Source organism: Phacochoerus africanus, chromosome 16 (genome assembly GCF_016906955.1).
Source record: "Phacochoerus africanus isolate WHEZ1 chromosome 16, ROS_Pafr_v1, whole genome shotgun sequence".
NCBI classification, from domain to species: Eukaryota; Metazoa; Chordata; class Mammalia; order Artiodactyla; family Suidae; genus Phacochoerus; species Phacochoerus africanus.
This window is the reverse complement of record NC_062559.1, coordinates 52,069,650-52,089,104: the sequence shown is the minus strand read 5'-3', so window position 1 is coordinate 52,089,104 and position 19,455 is coordinate 52,069,650. Positions and strand designations below refer to the sequence as shown.

Sequence of the window (19,455 nt, the reverse complement as noted above, 5' to 3'; positions counted from 1 at the left end):
CTCTAACGTACGTGCCCACAGACCAGCCTAGTGGGAAAATGGGACGGCTTGGCACACACCTGTTGGTTTGTGGTACACAAGCCCGAGGAGCTGTTCCAGACCCAGCATCCAGGGTGAGAAATCAGGGTTGGTAGTGACTGTGCGAAAGCCCTTGCAGATGAAATGGGCACAAGACCTGCAAAAGAAAAAGGGACCAAACTGGAACAAAGACAGATTTAGCAGCTGTACGGTTGGCTGATACTGTTGGACAAAGACTCTCCTGTATCCACTGCTAATTGCCCACTAGATACGTGGTCAAGGGCTACAGGCAAACTTGTCTGATGTTCATGTAATGCTGCTTTAATCTGGAGGTTTGTTATTCAAAACCGATCACTTTAAAGACCCGAAATGGAAAAGGAAACTGTAGCCTGCCCAATCAAGTCCAGCCTGCCCCTTGTTTTCCTGAAGAAAGTTTTATTGAAATACAAACTCGTTTGTTTAGTGACACATGGCCTGTGTTGGGGCTACGCTAGCAAAACTGAGTTGTTCCCACACACACTCTATGGCTTGTAAGGCCTAAAATATCTGTCCCTTTACCGAAAATGCTTTCCGACCTCTGACATGGAAGGAGGTAAGCGGAACGTCTGTGTGTCTATGGACCAGTCCCTGAAGATGCAGGAAACATCGCCGATGCTCTTTTATGTCCTTTGCCGTCTTGGTTGTTTGTTGTAACAGCCTCGTGGCTGGTGTTTCAGTTCTAGAACCAGTTTCAGACGTACGCAGGCAGGGAGCTGGGGCTCCAGAACCTCATCTTCTGGGGGACTGAGGAACGTCTTTGGAGAGCTCAGTGATGCAAGATGGAAACTGGGACACTGTGTCTCAGTACGAAGGCGTTGGCTGCCACAGAGGGTTTTTCTTTCTTTTTTTTTTTAACGACTTTATAGGGGTGTATCCACAGCATATGGAGGGCCCCAGGCTAAGGGTCAAATTAGAGCTGTAGCCTCTGGCCTACACCACAGCAACGCAGGATCTGAACCCCATCTGCAACCTACACCACAGCTCACGGCAACACTGGATCCTTAACCCACTGAGCGAGGCCAGGGATCAAACTTGCAACCTCATGGATACTAGTCAGGTTTGTTAACCACTGAACCATGATGGGAACTCCCAGAGAGTGTTACTCTGAGCATAGCTCAGTTGCAGTTATGTGAGTCCGTGTCCCAATCCCAACCCCACAGGACTCATCTTCCATCCTAAGAAAAAATTTTTCTTCTGAGTTATTTTGCTACCATCTCTTTAAGAGATCAGTGAAAAGCTGTGTTGCTCTGGGATCTCTTTGAAGGGGGATAAAGTCACACAAATGAAAGGGAGAGGGCGTCTCTCCCCACAGTGCCACCTCCTATCATGAGGTTTGGGCTGTGTGTGGACTCCGTTTGGTTTTTGGTGCCCAGGGATGTAGCAGCTAAGACGGTGGAAGGCAGTAGCCATAGAAATGACTATTTAGTGAAGCCTGATTGAACAGAAAAGTTGGCTGGAAGTATCAGCCCTTGGGGCTTGATGGAGGCCACAGTAGGAGAAATACAGAGGGAACCCCAGTGCATGCTTCTAGCCCCCTGGGGCCCGGGGGACCTGGCAGAGCTGGATACACTACTCAGGTATCCAGCCGCGGCAGATTTGCTATGAGTTACTGAAGACACACCCTGGTTGGAATAGAGAACTGCCATACGATCCAGCAATCCCATGCTTGGGCACAGATCCAGAGAAAACCGTAATTCGAAAAGTTATACGCATCCCAATGTTCCCTGAAGCATTATTTACAGCAGCCAAGACATGGAAGCCACCTAAACCTCCATCAACAGAGGAATGGCGTAAGAAGATGTGGTATAGATACACAATGGAAGATTCCTCAGCTATAAAAAAGATCAAAATAATGCCATTTGTAGAAACGTGGATAGACCTAGAAATTATCGTACTAAGTGTGAAGTCAGTCACACAGAGAAAGCCAAATATCATGTGAGGTCACTAATATGTGGAATTTAATTTTAAAAATGGCACAGGAGAACTTCCAAAACAGAAACAGACTCAACGTTTTCAAAACCAAACGTATGGTTACCAAAGGGGAAACGCGGCTGGAAGGGATACATTAGGGGGTTGGGACTGACATATACATGCTACCGTAGATATAAAAGCGGTAAGTAACAAGGACCTACAGAACAGCACGGGGTAATCCGCGCAGTACTGTGCAATAACCTGGATGGGAAAAGAATCCGAAAAGGAGCGGATATGTGTATGTATATAATGGATTCACTTTGCTGCACACCTGAAACTAACACAACATTGTAATTCAACTATACGCTGATAAAATTTTTTAAAACCAGCAGACCCTGATCACCCTGGAGTGGCGAAAAGGAATTTTTTTTTCCTAGCAGAACTATCTTCCCATTTGTTTTGAGAGTGGCCAAGGGAATCAGAGACTTGGTCTTGGGTCAGCAGGGATGTGAGGAAGAGAGGACGTGTGCCCCTGGCTGGTTCTGTCTCCTAACCTTAATCCATATATTTCTTCCCCAATCAAAAGTGATAGCTCTCCATGTATCGGAACAAAGCTTTCCTTAAAAAAGACACATGCATCTATTCGCAATACCCAAGACATAGAAACAACCCAAATGTCCATCGACAGATGATTAGATCAGGAAGATGTGGTATATATACACAATGGAATACTACTCAGCCATAAAAAAGAATGAAATCATGCCATTTGCAGCAACATGGATGGAACTAGAGACTCATACTGAGTGAAGTAAGTCAGGAAGAGAAAGACAAATACCATATGATATCACTTATATCTGGAATCTAATATAAGGCACAAATGAAACTTTCCACAGAAAAGAAAATCATGGACTTACAAAATAGACTTGTGGTTGCCAAGGGGGAGGGAGGGGGATGGGTTGGGAGTTTGGGGTTAATAGATACAAACTATTGCCTTTGGAACGGATTAGCAATGCGATCCTGCTGTGTGGCATGGGAACTATGTCTAGTCACTTACGATGGAGCATGAAAATGTGAGAAAAAAGAACGTATACATATATGTGTAACTGGGTCACCATACTGCACAGCTGAAAAAAAATTGTATGGGGGAAATAACTATTAAACAATAATAGTAACAAGAAAAAAGAAGTGATAGCCCTTATTTTTCCTGTAGGTTTACAGAGAGCCAGTGGAGGAGCTGCTCCACTCTAGGCGGGGGACTTCGAGGCCACACCCTGAAACTGCTATCGGAAAGAGAGATCGCCATAAGAAAAATACAGGTCTTTTCCCAAGTCAAAGAAAGGCTTCTTTTCCTCCTAACTTTGATCATACCACTTAATCATTCACAGTCTAAGCTCAATGTCCTGCTATTTATATAGAGAGAAATTCTTCCAGGAAATGGGCCACATGCCTTTGCATTTCACATAGTATTTCTTTTATAACAGGTATAATGTGTTTTTCGAGGGAATGGCTTATATCTAAGAGTAATACTTCATCTATGGACTGTATAAAATGGCCTCAAATTCATCACAGAAGCAAAAGGAAAGCTATGGATGTTGGGTAGCCAGTTCCACCACACACACACACACACACACACACACACACCCACACACATCTATGATCAATTGTATTAGGGAAATGCTGGATTATAATACTTAAATTGTTTATTGACTTCAAAACTTCTCAAGTTCTTAAATATGCTAATGTGTGAAATGTAATTATAAGAGGAGAACATAATTTGGAGTATTTTACCCAAATGTTTTTGATCAGTGGGACCCTTTTGTATTGCATAATGTTACTCAAACACATTCAGTCTTTGTATGTTATACAATCCCGATTTATTAAAGGATGTGCATTTTCCTAAGACGGGTGACATCTGGGAGTGTGCACTGGATTGGACAGAACTCCAAGGGAGGACGGTGATGAAAATTCAATGCAAAACTAGCTTCGGTTAAACTAAAATGCACCAGCTGTGCAGCTGAGACCCATTATAAAGCATCTTCGTTCAGGGCTGAGTAGGTATTTTGTCTTTGCTCTTTCTTGGTCATTTTCTCTCTCTCTTTCTGCCTTTCAGTTCTGCTTTTCCGTTACCACCTCCTCCCGAGAAAGCTCTTTCTATGAGGTGGCAAACCTGTGATTTCAGAAGGGAAGGGGCCTCTTTTCTGGGAATCCCAGCATAACCTAGAGAGGGTGCTCATTGGCCAGTTTGGGTGATGGATCCATTTGTAATCCAAACACTGTGGACAGGGGAATGCAGGATAACGGGGGGCTCAGGTCAAGGTCACATGTTCACCCCATGACGGAGGTGAAAGAGGAGTTATTTCCACTCAACTACACAGAATAGGGTCTAAGAGAGACACAAGGCAGAAGAAGAGATGCCAGGCAGGCAAAAAAATCAACAGATGTCTACTGTTTTTTTCACGCATACCTCAAGTCTGGCAGGGTGCCTCCTTCTGCAGGCTTCCCACTTGTTTTAAGCCTATGCCACTGTTGCCATATCTGGTGCCTCAATGAGTCCTGAAATTGATCAGCTATCTTCACTTGGAAGGAAACATTTCTCAGACAGCACCCTTCTCTCTTTTCCTTGCACAAATGGCTAACTCTGTAAGCCAAACAGTGACAACATCCTCTGTCTCTCTCTCTTGGTTTTTTTTTTCACTTTTTAGGTCCGCCCCCGAGGCATATGGAATTTCCCGGGCTAGGGGTTAAATCAGAGCTGCAGCTGCTGGCCTACGCCACAGCCACAGCAACACTGGATCTGAGCCACGTCCATGACCTACACCACAGTTCATGGCAATGCCGGATCCTTACCCCCCTGCTGAGCAAGGCCAGGGATTGAACATGCATCCTCATGGATACGACCCAGGTTCCTTTCCGCTGAGCCACAATACAAAGGATGTTTTTCCTTAGCAGGTCACCATGAGGAGCTCTTTTCTGATCATTTGGATTCAGCTGGTCTGGGATGGTGCTTATTTATCTATATTTTCCCCAGAGTTCCACAGTTAATCCAAATGCATACTCACATTTGAAGACCACTGTTTGAAAAGAGTAAGATGTTTAAGGTAAGATCGGGGAGCTAGATTTCAAGGTTTAACATAAGACTGGTGGCTAAAAGTATGTGGGCGGACAGGACAGCTACCATAACTCAAGAACGGCCATGAATGTGAGCAGCCTGGAAGCTGCATGGCCCTAGCATTCGAAAGCAGATGCTGCAGAAAGAACTCGAGCCAGGCAGGCTAAGGACATGTGATGTGGACTTCGGAAGCCCTTTCAGGTAACGGGCATGACTGAGAAATACTTGGAAACCAAAAAGGATGAAGGCTTGCAATTCAGCAAGCTGAGAGCTTTTGGGAAAGGGATGGGGCAGAGAACAGGAGGAGAGGGTTTGAGCAAAGGCACCTGAACTTGTAAGGTCAAGAGGCAGAGCTTTAAGCAGCAACAGCTTCTACAGGAAGACGAAGGATAAAATACACATTTTCCAAGACCATAAGCCAGTTGTCTCAGCCCTCCTGACACGTGGATAACAATGCTTCAGCGGTGTCATCTTGGACTATGGAAGGTAAGACACACATGCCCTTTCACAAGCATCCTTGGCAGGTTCAGTGATCTCCACATGTATTAAACATTCCAGCAGCAAGTGCTTGCTTTCCTGAGGGATAATGACACCGAGAGGGAGGACCAGCTGTCCTCCCTCTCAGAGGACCAGCTGTCCTCCCTCTCCGGAGGAAAGGGCCTTAAGTAGTGACCCAGGGATTGCAGGACCGTGTAAGGAGATTCTTTCTGATGGGAGAGTTCTGAGGAGCAGATACAGCGTGGATTATAGCAGGAGGCTTGGAAGGTCCACTGCCTGCTGGCCCATTGCACTCAGAGCTCTTCCCTCTTCCCTGAGATAGTCTCGGCTATCCCGGATGTCTCCACACCCTCCATCCAAGGAAGCAGATGCATAAGTGTTTCTAATGCATGGATGGCCAGGCATCACAGACTTGAAGGAATAAGACTTGAAATAATTCTCTCAAAGGTCCTCTGGGAACTTCTGGCCATCCAAATCAGAGCATGACATCAGTCTACTCTTGATAAAACCGGATATTCTTGTTGGTGGATTATTTCTACCTGCTTTTAGTCATTTCGCGGCCTCTTAGGACTTCCTCCAAGTGTTAAGCATGGATAGAAATTGAAGGGAAAAACTCAAGTCATTTCTGCTGCATGTTAGCTTTGGCCTCCTAAAACTCAGAGGGACTAGAACCTCCTTCGTAAATTGCAGAAAGATGATTGCCATCTATTTGGACTCTTCCAGTAGCTGTCTAGTGCAGGAAAGACAGTGCAAGATTGACAGCTAGGCAGACATCACTCTCCCACCCATTGATACTCTGTTTATAACCAGTAAAATGGAGATAAAACTGTTTACATCATGGGGTCCTGGTAATAACCAAATGGGCTGCTGGATCCTTAGCACAGTGCACTGCCTCTCTATACTGTCAGCGTTGCTAACACTGACTCATTCCCCAAAGGAGCAAGTCTTCATCCAGGATCCTTTTTTTTTTTTTTTTTGTATTTTGTCTTCTTAGGGCCACACCCAGAGCAGCGTATGGAAGTTCTCAGATGGGAGTCCAATCGGAACTACAGCTGCCAGCCTATACCACAGACATGGTAATTTGGGATACAAGCCACATCTGTGACCTACACCACAGCTCACAGCAATGCCAGATCCTTAACCCACTGAGCGAGGCCAGGGATCAAACCCACATCCTCACGGATGCTAGTTGGGTTCATTAGCTGCTGAGCCATGAGCCATGAGGGAAACTCTCTCTTAATGCAGGATCCTGAAGGGCCCTGAGCAAGGTCTGAAGAAAGAACAAAATGAGAGGAGAAGAAAGAAGCAGCAAGAAGCATGAATGTAGAAGCTGAGTCAACAGAGCCCAGGCTACCAGAGGCCCTGGCTCTCTAAGGCTGCTACTCACAATGGCCATCACCACCACCCATAGCACCTGCCATTCCCTACCATTTATTGAGGACTTGCTATGTGCCAAGGACTGAAGAAGCAAGCCAGCACCTCTGATCATCTAACTCGTAAGTGGCAGATCCTAGATCTGAACCAAAGTATGCCTAAATGCAAAGCCATGCTTTCACACCCTGAGAGATGGTGAATACAGACAGTCTCCAGTGAGACACGGCTATATATTTGCCAACAACTTTTTATACTGTTTCACTTTCCTTTGTCCTCCCTATGCAGTCTTTCAATAAACTCTCACTAAACAAGGTTCCCTAAGTTTGTCCCCATTCCTTGAAACCTGACAGAGCCTAAACACACAACTTGGGATCCTCTATGCCTCTGCTCCAGACCTTCTCCATCCAGCAGAGCAATCTCACAGCCACTAACCGGCTTCTAGACATCTCCGCCCTGGTATGACCATTCAATGCTATAAATTTCCCTCTAAGTACTGCTTTAACTGCATCCCATAAATTTTTATATGTTATATATATTGTTCCATTCAAACTATTTTCCTAAAGCCCCTTGAGTCTTCTTTGACATATTGATTATTTAGATAAGCGTTGTTTAACTTTCAAGAGTTTAGAGATGTTACTATTATCTTTTTGCTATTTTTTTCCTAGTTTAATTCCACTAGGGTCAGAAAATTTACTCATATGGTTTTATATTTTTTTAATTATTAAGTTTGTTTTATGACCTAGAATATACTCTATTTTGGTAAATGTCCATGTGCACTTGACTGTGATATTCTACTATTGCTGAAGAAAAAATTTTGTTAATAGCAATTAGATCCATTTGGTTGCAGTGTTATTGAGGTGTTATTTTGTTCTGTGTCCTCACTGATTTTATTTTGAACTGTTTTTGATTATTGAGAGAGAAATTTTTATGTCTCAAACTATAACTTCTCCATTCATTTCTATCACTATTTCCCCCCCGCCTTTTTTTGGTCTTTTTAGGGTCTCACCCATAGCATAGGGAAGTTCCCAGCCTAGGAGTCAAATCAGAGCTGTAGCTACTGGCCTACATCACAACCACAGCAACGCCAAATCCAAGCTGAGTCTGAGACCTATACCACAGCTCACAGCAGTGCCAGTTCTTTAACCCCCTCAGCAAAGCCAGGGATCAAACCCAAATCCTCATGGATCAAACCCAAATCCTCATTGGTTAGCACTGAGCCACAATGGGAACTCCTGTCCCCATGTATTTCGAAGGTTTTTGTTAGGTATATGAGTTAAGGATCTTGAGATGAGGAGATTACCCTGGAATATGCAGAGGGGCCCAATCATGAGCTTCCTTATAAGAGAAAGAGGAAGGTATGGGAGTCTGACAAGATTGATGAAGGAAGTAGGGGTTGAAGTGATGTAGCCAAGAGCTAAGGAAGTGGGCAGCCTACAGAAAACAGAAAAAGCAAGGAATGGATTCTCTCCTAAAGCTGCCAAAAGGAATATGAGCCCTGATTTTAGCCCCATTAAACCCATTTATGACTTCTGATTTCTGGAACTATATGATAATTAATTTGTATTGTTTTAAACCACTAGGTTTGCCATAATTTGTTATAGTATCAATTCAAAAGTAATATACTAAGGTTCTGGAGTTGGAGCCACATGAGGGAATCACGGCGGCTTATGAAGTTGACCGTATGTCCCACAATTAATTTGCCAGGTTCAGAGCCTCATTAGAAATGTCTATGGAAGAAAAAAGAAAGAGATGATAGAGATAGAAATATAGAGAAGGAAGGGGTTAGCGAGGAGGAGGAAGGGAGAGGCAGGGTTAGGAAATGAAGAAAGGGAAGGAAGATCATTTTTTGAAAGTCCTAAGGTCACCTGGAACTTGAGACTCACTTTTGATTTTATCAGTTTATCTAATTGGAATGTAATTTTCTCTTCCACATTTCCCTCTATGGTGCTTGGCTTCTCCTTCAAAAGTCAGATGTGGGAGTTCCCTTGTGGCACAGTGGGTTAAGGATCCAGCATTGTCACTGCAGTGGCCCAAGTCACTGTTGTGGTGCGGGTTCAGTCCCTGGCCCAGGAACTTCTGCATGCTGTAGGTGCAGCAAAAAACAAAAAACAAACAAGTCAGAGATGGAATGTTTTGATTCAAATAGCATTATAAAACTCACTGTGAATATTTCATATTTTCTGCAAGAATCAAAGATAAAGACTGCCTATCAACTGTCTTCAGCTCGCCTCGAAGTGACTTCTAATTATTTTTTTAAATATAAGTTGAATATTTTTGCTTTTCCATCTGTACTAATGTCGTAAAGAAAGATTTCCAGAGAAGAGCAGCAAAACCAACATAGGCACATAACATCTCCAGCTCTCAGACTTTTATTTAAATAATGAATGGCAGTAAAAATCGAGATCACCTTCCACCAGCACTGGGAATGCCATCCACATACGGGAAACGGCAGGGGATACAGTTAGCAGGAGGTAACGAAACGTCAGCTCTGTTCCTGAGAAACAGCAGCTGCCTGAAGCAATCAGACGCTAATAAAACTCTGCTAAGGTCACCTAACTCAGCAATAGGAGAACTGGAGTTGAGAAAAGACCCCAGGGCACTTGGAGCCTTCTGCCACCTGGAAGCCACCGATGTACTGCCGGCCACAGTGCTTGGGGTCCCTGGGGCATCAAGAGAGAGCAGGGAGGGCACTGTCTCCTGCCATTGCTTATTCTTGGTGTCTGGGTTATGCTAAAGGGAAAGCCGATTTCCAGCAGAACTTGAGTCCACCTTGTGTTTTTTCAAATACGGTGAAGGAAGACCCTGATCAAACTGCTCCGGAACTGTAGTGATGGCCACCCCGTTTTGCTAGGGGTAGGGGATGTCTGAAACCTAATGTAAAGCTTTAGTCCTCTTTTTTCTTTTTCTTTTTTTTTCTTTTTAGGGCCACAACTGTGGCATATGGAGGTTCCCAGGCTAGGGATTGAATAATCGAAGCTACAGCTGCCAGCCTATGCCATAGCCACACCAGGTCCGAGTTGCATCTGCAACCTACACCACAGCTCACAGCAATGCCAGATCCTTAACTCACTGAGTGAGACCAAGGATCGAACCCACCGCCTCATGGTTCCTAGTCGGATTTGTTTCTGCTGCTCCACGACGGGACTCCAGTCGTCTTTTTTTTAATTCTGGATTCAAAAATTTCCTAAAGGTGCTTATCCTGTTGCTGGGATAATTGTAGCTCATGTTTAACCATAAACCATTGTGTGAAGATGAATACTCATCAACTCTCTTCCAAAATATTGCCTGTCAATGAAAAAAATAAAAGTTCTCTAGGAAAACAGAGGAACTTGCTACCAGGAACAAAAGGAAAAGTTAGAGAAAATTTCTCATGTTCAATTTTAAATGACGAAGGGGACATTTTATCTTCAGAACAAATTTGAGCCATCATGCATAGAGCTCAAGGGAGTCTGCAAAAAGAATGAAAATAAATATGGGCTGGTTGAGGGATTATAAACAAAACAAGCAGAATGTGATAGATTAGTTTTTGGAAAAATCACATTGGAAAAATAGTAGACATATAAGAGACAGCCAAAAGTTACATGGGAAAGAGGAAACTAACAAAGTTAACTGCCTCTACTACCATTGGCTGATACATCCTAACTGTTAACTGAGCAGCCTCTGTCTCATCGAATGATTTAATAACTCCTTCTGCAATCAGAGGCATGAAAGGGACAGATGTACTCCAACTGCAGACAATACTGGACAACTTCTCTCGCAGCCGAACCCCGGCAGTGGTGAAGGTCTGAATATTATGGATTAATGTCCTTGCCCTTCCCTTGATCAGGGCGAGAAAAAGTTTTAATGATCAATCACACACCTAATTTGATGACAATGAATTTTTTGAGAAAAGCAAATTGGATCGTGAGTCTCTAGTTCCTTCATGGCAGAACTACAGCCATCGATGGGCTACAAATGCAAGAGTTTGGCAAAAATCAATGACAGCATTCTGTGAGAATCAATTGGCTATTTAGGAATTCCATAAAAAGTATTGTAAACTGTTTAAAATTGTGAGCGACAATCCTTTCTATCAGTAAAATCTATAAACCTCTGTGTGTGTATGTACATGTTTTTCTAGAGCCGGTTATTAAACACTCCCAGCACATTCTTTTTTTGTGGATAATCATTATCCCTTCAAAGTCAATTAGAATTAATTGAAAAACTATGTAAATAGGAGTTCCCATCATGACTCAGCGGTTAACAGAACTGACAAGCATCCAAGAGGGTGTGGGTCCGATCCCTGGCTACACTCAGTGGGCTAGAGACCCGGTGTGTTGCCGTGAACTGTGGTGTAGGCTGCAGACACGGCTCGGATCTGGCATTGCTGTGGCTACAGTGGAGGCTGGCAGCTGCGGCTCTGATTCGACCCCTAATCTTGGAACCTCCGTGTGCTGTGGATGTGGCCCTAAAAAGACAAAAAAAGAAAGAAAGAAAAAGAAAAAGAAAAGACTATGTAAATAAGTATGAAAATACTTATGGAAATATTTGATGACATTTATAGCAGTATCTCATTTGTTAATTGAATACTTATTAAGTAAAGAATAATTAAAATTAAATACATGTGTATATATACACACACATATATATCTGAGAGAGATTATTTCAACTTAAATATTTAGAACAATTTTCCATTTGGAGGGGCATAAAGTTAAGGTCATTTCTTTTACTATGTGTGCACTCATTAAAATTCCTTTTTGCTTTGCTTAGATAAATCATATCCATTAATGCCAAGAGTTCAAGGATCTGAGACCCAATGTATATGACTTGTCCAAGGTCACATAAGCAGGAAAATGACAGAGCTGAGACTTGACCCCAGACAGTCTGGACACACAGTCTGTGTTCTTTAACGAGGGCACTGCCCCAAATCTCCTGTGTAGATGCTAGAGAGCAGGTGACTGTTCGTGAGTATTCATTGTACAAGAGGCATTAGCCAGTATGTCAGAGAGGGGAATGGGAGGAAGAGGTCTTGAGAATATCTATTACAAGAGTCACTGTAGCTGTACTTTATAGCAGCGATAACTAGTTAAAAGGTATTATGAAAATCTCAATTTGAAACCATAATATGATCCCATTTCCTACACACTAGGATGGCTAAAATCAAAAAGTCAGCTAATAACAAGTGTTGACAGAGCTGGAGGAGTTGGAACCCTCATCTATTGCTGGTGGGAATGTAACGTGGTGCCGCTGTCATGGAAGATGGTCCAGCAGTTATTCAAATGGCTAAATATAGAGTTGCCGCGTGGTCCAATCCTGCCACTTCTAGGTGTCCACCCAAGAGAGATGAAGACATATGTCCTTAAAAAAACTGGCATAAAAATGTTTGTAGAAGCATTATACATAACAGCCAAAAAGTGAAAATAACCCATATGTCCAACAATTGTTTAAAAAAATTCAAAGGAAAAATGTTTAAAGTGTACGTTATTTAATGTAACACAAGATACACTTGTCCTATGTGAAGAAAATGCTATAACTTTGATAAGGGGTGTAAAAGAAAATTTGAAAAGAAAAGGAGCTCTACACATTTGTGTAAACAGAATTTTGTGCTGAGTATGTAACATGTTGGAGAGTTCAATATTACAAAAAGATGAACTCTTCCCAAGGCATTTTAAAATTTGATGGAGTTCCCGTCGTGGCTCAGTGGTTAATGAATCTGACTAGGAACCATGAGCTTGCGGGTTCCATCCCTGCCCTTGCTCAGTGGGTTAAGGATCCGGCATTGCCGTGAGCTGTGGTGTAGGTTGCAGACGCGGCTTGGATCCCGCGTTGCTGTGGCTCTGGCGTAGGCCGGTGGCTGCAGCTCCAATTGGACCCCTAGCCTGGGAACCTCCATGTGCAACGGGAGTGGCCCAGAAAATGGCAGAAAGACCAAAAAATAAATAAATAAATAAATAAAAAGATCCCCAATAAGGAATATGTTGGACAAATTATGGTAAAAACCCACATGGTTGAAAAGTACTAAAAATCATAGTTCCAAAAAATTAATCATATAAAAAAAGCTTATAATATGTCAAGTCAAAAACTTTCCCCCTATGATTCCAAATATTTTCTTTTCTTTCTTTTTAGGGCCGCACCTGTGGCATATGTAAGTTCCCAGGCTAGGGGTCAAATTGGAGCTGCTGGTGAGGCCTCTGCTGGTGCGGCCTCTGCCACTGTTCTCAGCAATGTCAGAGCTGAGCTGTGTCTGTGACCTGTACCGCAGCTCATGGCAATGCCAGAGCTCCAGCCCCCTGAGCAGGGCCAGGGGTCAAACATACATCCTCATGGTCAGGTTCATTACCGCTGAGCCGCAGTGGGAACTCCCCCAATTATTTCCTATGCGTACAAACACGCCTGTGTGCACACACCCAAGTACCAAACCATGTTTATAAAAACACTCACACAAGAGCTGGAAAAAAAATATACTGAAAGTTGCATGATGCCTGTCTCTAGTTAATGGTGTCACTGATCATTTAAGCCACAGATTTGTATCCTAGCGATGCCTTAATAGAAGTTATGGGTGGTTTAAGTCCAGACTCATTCTCTAAAACTCAGAAGATTTTCCAAAGCTTGGCATTTCAAGTGTCTGCATCTTTATAGAAGATTTATAGCGTCTCTGCTGCCTGGTTTGTGCAAATTCATTAGTAGTCTCGGATCTGCAAAGTCTTGCCTATTTACAGCCAATGGGAGGGAAACTACTTATTCTCTCAGCTCTGTGTCATTTACATAAATTCAGATTAGATTCTAAATTCTGGAGGAAAGGGGCCCTAGAGGCTACTCTGAAGTTTGTATAGACACTAACTTAAACACATTAATTCTTAATAAAGAGTCTAATGCTTCAGGGTGAATAACACTGCATTACTCAGAACATCGTCGAGAACTGGGCGCATTATCTGATTAACGACTTACCTGGGGTGGCGTATTAAAAATTCGTCCGTACACGCTTTGCTAATCATGTTTCCAGACTATGCACACAAAATAAAGCTGAAGCTGCCCCCCCAAAAGTATTTTCTTCTTGGTTGAAAGAAAGTATATTCTTGATGTATATTTTTGTAGAGGCGTCTAGGTTACTGGAGGGGTACGACATAATTGTAATGTGTGATTCTCGCTTTTGTGTGACCATATTTATAGAGAGAGCGTGTCGTCAGGGCTAGATTATTTTTCCATCATCACATATATTAAATATGTGAAGGAATGGCTTACAGTAGCCACATATTTTATTTATTCAGTCTCTCCTTTTCTGGGAAAATAGGTTTTTGGCTATTCTAGTACATTCACTACTTTGTTTAATTAGGATTCAATTATTAGGTGGTCCAAGAAAGGTCCCCAAATCCATGTAGAGCTCGGAAGACAACCATCTCTTGACTTCCTCAAACTAGTATTTTCAACTTTTATGAGCATCAGAATCCTGCATAGCACTTTTAAAAACAAGTTCCTGGGGCTCATTCTCTGTGATTACAGTCTTAGTACATTTGCTGGATCCAAGGATTGCTGTTCAGAATAAACAAACAAAAACTTACACGGTGACTCCGACATGTCCTAAAGAGAGAGAAGCACGATCTGGAGATCTGGTAATAACTTCTCAATGATTTCTAAAATCATTTCAGAAAATTAACTGCTTAGAGTTTTCCCATACAGCTTAAACTTATCAATTTGGCTCAACTCAACCAAATCAAGAACCTATTATGAGAATGTGTGTGTGTGTATTTTTTATGAGATTGGGTCACTTTGCTGTACAGCAGAAATCGACAGAACATTGTAAATCAACTACAATAGAAAAAAATCTTAAAAAATAGAAAAGAACCTGTTATGTACAAGATCACCTTCCTCTGACTGGGAAATACAAAGACATACTATAGACTAACAAGGCCCTCTCCCCCCCAAAAAATCCCCTGTTGCACATTTACAATAAATTTATTTTGTTTGTTTGTTTTTGTTTTTTCAGCTTCTCTCTCTTAGTGCCCCTCCTTCCTGCCTCCTGCAAGCCCTGGCCCCTCTGAGGGCCTCCCTTTCTCTCTCCATCCCAGTCTCCTGCTCTTTCCCGACTCCATCCTAACAGACCTGATATCTGTCCCCAGCCCTTTGGGGTTTTCTTCCCACACGGGCCGGCCCACACCTCCCACTCTGCAATGAGGCTGTTTGTGTTCTCACACTTATACAGGGTGCCCTGAGTTCCTAATGGGTTTGGAGTTGGGGCAAGTATTATCACTCCCACTTTTTTTAGGGCCATGCCTGCAGCATGTGGAGGTTCCTGCAGCATATGGAGGTTCCCAGGCTAAGGGTTCAATCAGAGCTGCAGCTGCCGGCCTACACCACAGCCACAGCAACGCCAGATCCCAGCCACGCCTGCGACCTACACTGCAGTGCTGCATCTTTAGCCCACTGAGGGAGGCCAGGGATCGAACCCACATCCTCAGGGTTACTAGTCAGAATCCTAACCCACTGAGCCAAATCGGGAATACCTACATTTACTTTAATAGTTAGACTCCAAGGGAGAATCTTTGCAGGATGTACAAGAGATGGAAAAGTGCCATGAGGGTTTGAAGGAGGGAAAGGTCTCATCACGTCCATAAAATCTTTATTAAAGATGTATTTGAAATAGACATTGAAGGATTGGTGGGAACTCTGACAAGCAGAATGTGCAGGGCAGGACACTGCAAGAAGGGATGAAGTGGGGAAAATCGACTGGAGCTTAAGTAGAAAGAGTGAAGTGGAAAGTTCTTTTGGGAAATTAATTCCATAGGCAAGGACTCAGTCCAAGGAAATGAAACGAATTCCCCTACTACCACACAAGTGAATAAAAACTCATTTTCGAAGAAAGAGCTCAGAAAAAAGGAATAGTAAAGACGATAGAATGAATTTTTTAAAAAAGGAGATTGTGGCTAAAGAAATAAAACAAGGGACAAAACAGCACTATTAGAAACACATACATTAGAAACTATAATAATCAGAGCTCTAGGCCTGAAATTATATCGTGCATGTTTGAGACACAAGAGTTAGTGCAAAGGGCATGTATAAAAAATTAAAACATTGATAAGTGATGTGATGTTTCATTAAATCAAAAGCATCATCAATCGTAAGACCCACCACTCTTTCATGTACCACTCAACAAGGAACAAAGCACTGCCAGGGATGTTATGAGGCCGTGCTGTCTTTTTTCTGGAATTTTTGTGTCTACCAAAGGAGCTCGCTTAATCTTAGACATTGATTACGTTATATCACATGTCAGTCTGGTGCATATAAAAAAGATACATTATCAAGATGCATAAAAAGATAAGTTAGTTAAGCCATTCCTAGTTCTTCACATAATGTCCAACTGCTCTAAGTCCCTTTTCACCTCAGAGCTGTTGGTATCTGGTTTTTCATTTTTTGTTTTCTGCTTAATCCTCAGTAACACAACATAACACAGAATCATCTGATTGTGAGTGCTACTGCTTGATAAGAAAATATGCCATGAATTGTTTAGCCATGGATGTATATTTGTTTTAAAATAATCCAATATACAAACGCCAGATGTACCAGAATAAAAAACTCAAATTTGAAGATGTGTATATAAATACATATTTTTGTTTTTTTGCTTGTTTTTGCCTTTTTGCTTTTTCTAGGGCTGCACCTGTGGCATATGGAGGTTCCCAGGCTAGGGGTCCAATCGGAGCTGTAGCCACCAGCCTACACCACAGCTCACAGCAACCCTGGATCCTTAACCCACTGAGCAAGGGCAGGGATTGAACCCGCAAGCTCATGGTTCCTAGTCAGATTCATTAACCACTGAGCCACGAGGGACACTCCATGAAGATGTATTTAAACTGTAAGGGAAAACCATCCATAAAATAACATATACTCTGTTTCAGTAAAATATAGAGAGAGAGAATTTGGATACGGGGGAAGTGCGGATTAAGCCATCACGTTTGCAAAGTAGGCCGTATGGTCTATTATTGTTAAAGCAGGGGAGGCTGCGATTCAGACCGCCAGAGTTCAGGCTACAGTTCGTGCAGTTATCCTCTGCCTTCCCAGGCAATCTGTGCGGCCTCTCCCGCAGTCTCAGGGTCCACATCCCACAGGCGAGTCGTGAGGATGAAGCAGCTGTCAGGTACCAAAGCCGTGACACACGACCATTCAGAATCCCACTCAAGCTGACAAGGAGTGACAGGGACCGGACGGACGGACTCTCCCTCCCGACACTAAAAAAATGGACCAACTGGATGCAACAAAGTTGTTTCAAGACATTAGATGCCAGGCAACAAACCGCAGTGATCCCTGGGAGACAGGTAAGAAGATGAGCCCCACCACTGCCCCGTTTTTCTTCCCGGGGAGAGTTTCGGGGGCCGCAATGTAGGCGAGGGGACCCCAGGCCACGCTGGGAGGTTTCCCTGGGCGGAGGAGGTGGAGCTAGACGTCTGGGGGGGTCAGGTGCCCAGAGCATCCCAGTAGCATGGTGGAAAAGAGCGAGCTGGCCAGAGCAAGTGCTGGAGCTGTGCAGGGCGCCCCCTCCTGTGTGCAGCGGCGTGGGGCAGCCCAGGCGCTGGAGGAAGCGACCTGAGAACCCCTGAAAGGATCAGGGGAAACAGTTTCTGAGGCTGGAAATTGTATCCTTTCCCAAGAGCCAGATGAGAAACCTCAGAATTCATGGGCCAGCGGCTAGGATGCTCTGCCTGCCGTCTCAGCCGCAGGAAAGAAGGCCCTCTAGACCAAGAGCTGCTCTGGGCCAGCCTAACCAAGCTTAAAAGCAGGACCCAGAATGGTTCTACGTTGTTCAGTGTTTTCAAATAACTCCTTTGGTTACGTCTGACAAAATCCTTTGCCTCTGTTTTTCAGTTGAACGTTTTGTTTTCCATTAGTGTTTTAAAAGATCTGCTTATATTCTTTTAATTCAGTTTTCTTGAGACATCATTGACATATAACGTTGTATTAAGGTGTACACACCATAATGACTTAATATTCTGTGTGATGCTAAGGTCACCGCCTTATGTTTACTCAGTGCCCATCACCTCATAGTCACAAGCTTTTTTTCCCTTGCTATGAGAATTCTCAAGATCAACTCTCTTAGCAACTTGCTGGTATAGTAAATATATATTTGACATAAGAACTGTTTCAGATGCGCGGTGTGTAAATACTTTCTCCCATTGTGTGGTCTGCATTTTTATTCTCTGAACAAGATCTTTCGGAGAGGGTGGAAATGCGTGTTCATGAGTTCCAGTGTACCAACACACACACGCAAGTATTCATAGCAGCTTTACTGGCAGTAACCGAACTGTGGAAACAACGCGAATGCCATCAACCGGTGCAGGGACAAATACATTTTGGTATATGATTAGAATAGAATACTATTCAGCAATTATTTTTAAATGCAACAACATGGAGGAATCTCAAAATAATTATGCTCAGTGAAAGAAGCCAGGCCAAAAAACATGTGTATGTCACGCTTGAAAATGCAAGACAGCATGTAAAGTAGCGATTGCCTGGGGGCGAGGAGATGGGGCATGAAGGAGCAGTCACAGAAGGACATGGGCACACATTTGAGGGTGGTGAATACGTGTATTATCTTGATGAGGGTAATAATTTTATAGGAATATGCATATTTTAAAGCCTCAAATTGTATGCTAAAATTGTATGCTAAAAGACATACAGTTCGTTACATGGAAATTATACTTCTAAAAAAGCCCTAAAAGGGAGTTCCCGTCGTGGCGCAGTGGTTAATGATTCAGACTAGGAACCATGAGGTTGTGGGTTCGATTCCTGGCCTTGCTCAGTGGGTTAAGGACCTGGTGTTGCCGTGAGCTGTAGCATAGGTCACAGACGCGGCTCGGATCCCGCGTTGCTGTGGCTCTGGCGCAGGCTGGCAGCTACAGCTCCAATTAGACCCCTAGCCTGGGAACCTCCATATGCCTCAGGAGCAGCCCTAGAAAAGGCAAAAAGACAAATAATAATAATAAAATAAAAAAGCCCTAAAAATTAGTTCTTCAGTCGTCTAAGCATAGAAACCCAATACCAAAAATGGTGAAAAAGGTCAAGCTACCCTCAGTTTTCTCCACGGCAATATCACTTTAGTCTCTTTACTTAGTGATTTCATGAAGACTGTTGACAGACTTTCTTGAGTATGAAAGACCTCAGAAGACATAACGTCAATGAAGACTTCTTTAAAAGAAGAAGTAAATAATTACAACTCGGTAGCAATGTGACCACAGCTATAGGCTAGTTTGGGTGCTGCTGGAACGTATGGTAAGGACCCAGATCCAGCCTGAAGATCTGAGGAGGGCGCCTCTGGAGGACGCACATCCGGGTAAGATCAGGAAAAATTTACGTTGTGAAGAGGAGTCCGAGGAGCATTTGGGAAGAAAGAACATGTGCAAAGGAGGGCTTCCTTTACAGTGAGCTCACGTGTGCTTTACAGGAATGGTCCCAGATCGCAGAAACTCAATTCGGATGTTTAAGGCTTGGCCAAAGGCACACCCAGAGGTGACAAGGCCCGTACAAAACCTAAACAGCTCTGT

The 19,455-nt window shown here is 43.3% G+C and overlaps 1 long non-coding RNA gene across 1 annotated transcript in view; it reads left to right on the top strand.

Moving 5' to 3' along the window:
- Positions 1-4,634, top strand: part of LOC125117785 (uncharacterized) — a 67,244-nt gene extending 62,610 nt beyond the window's left edge. The window contains exon 3 of the long non-coding RNA XR_007132719.1: positions 3,179-4,634. This is a non-coding gene — a long non-coding RNA (uncharacterized LOC125117785). The remainder of the gene's footprint in view (positions 1-3,178) is intronic.
- Positions 4,635-19,455: the final 14,821 nt, after the last annotated feature.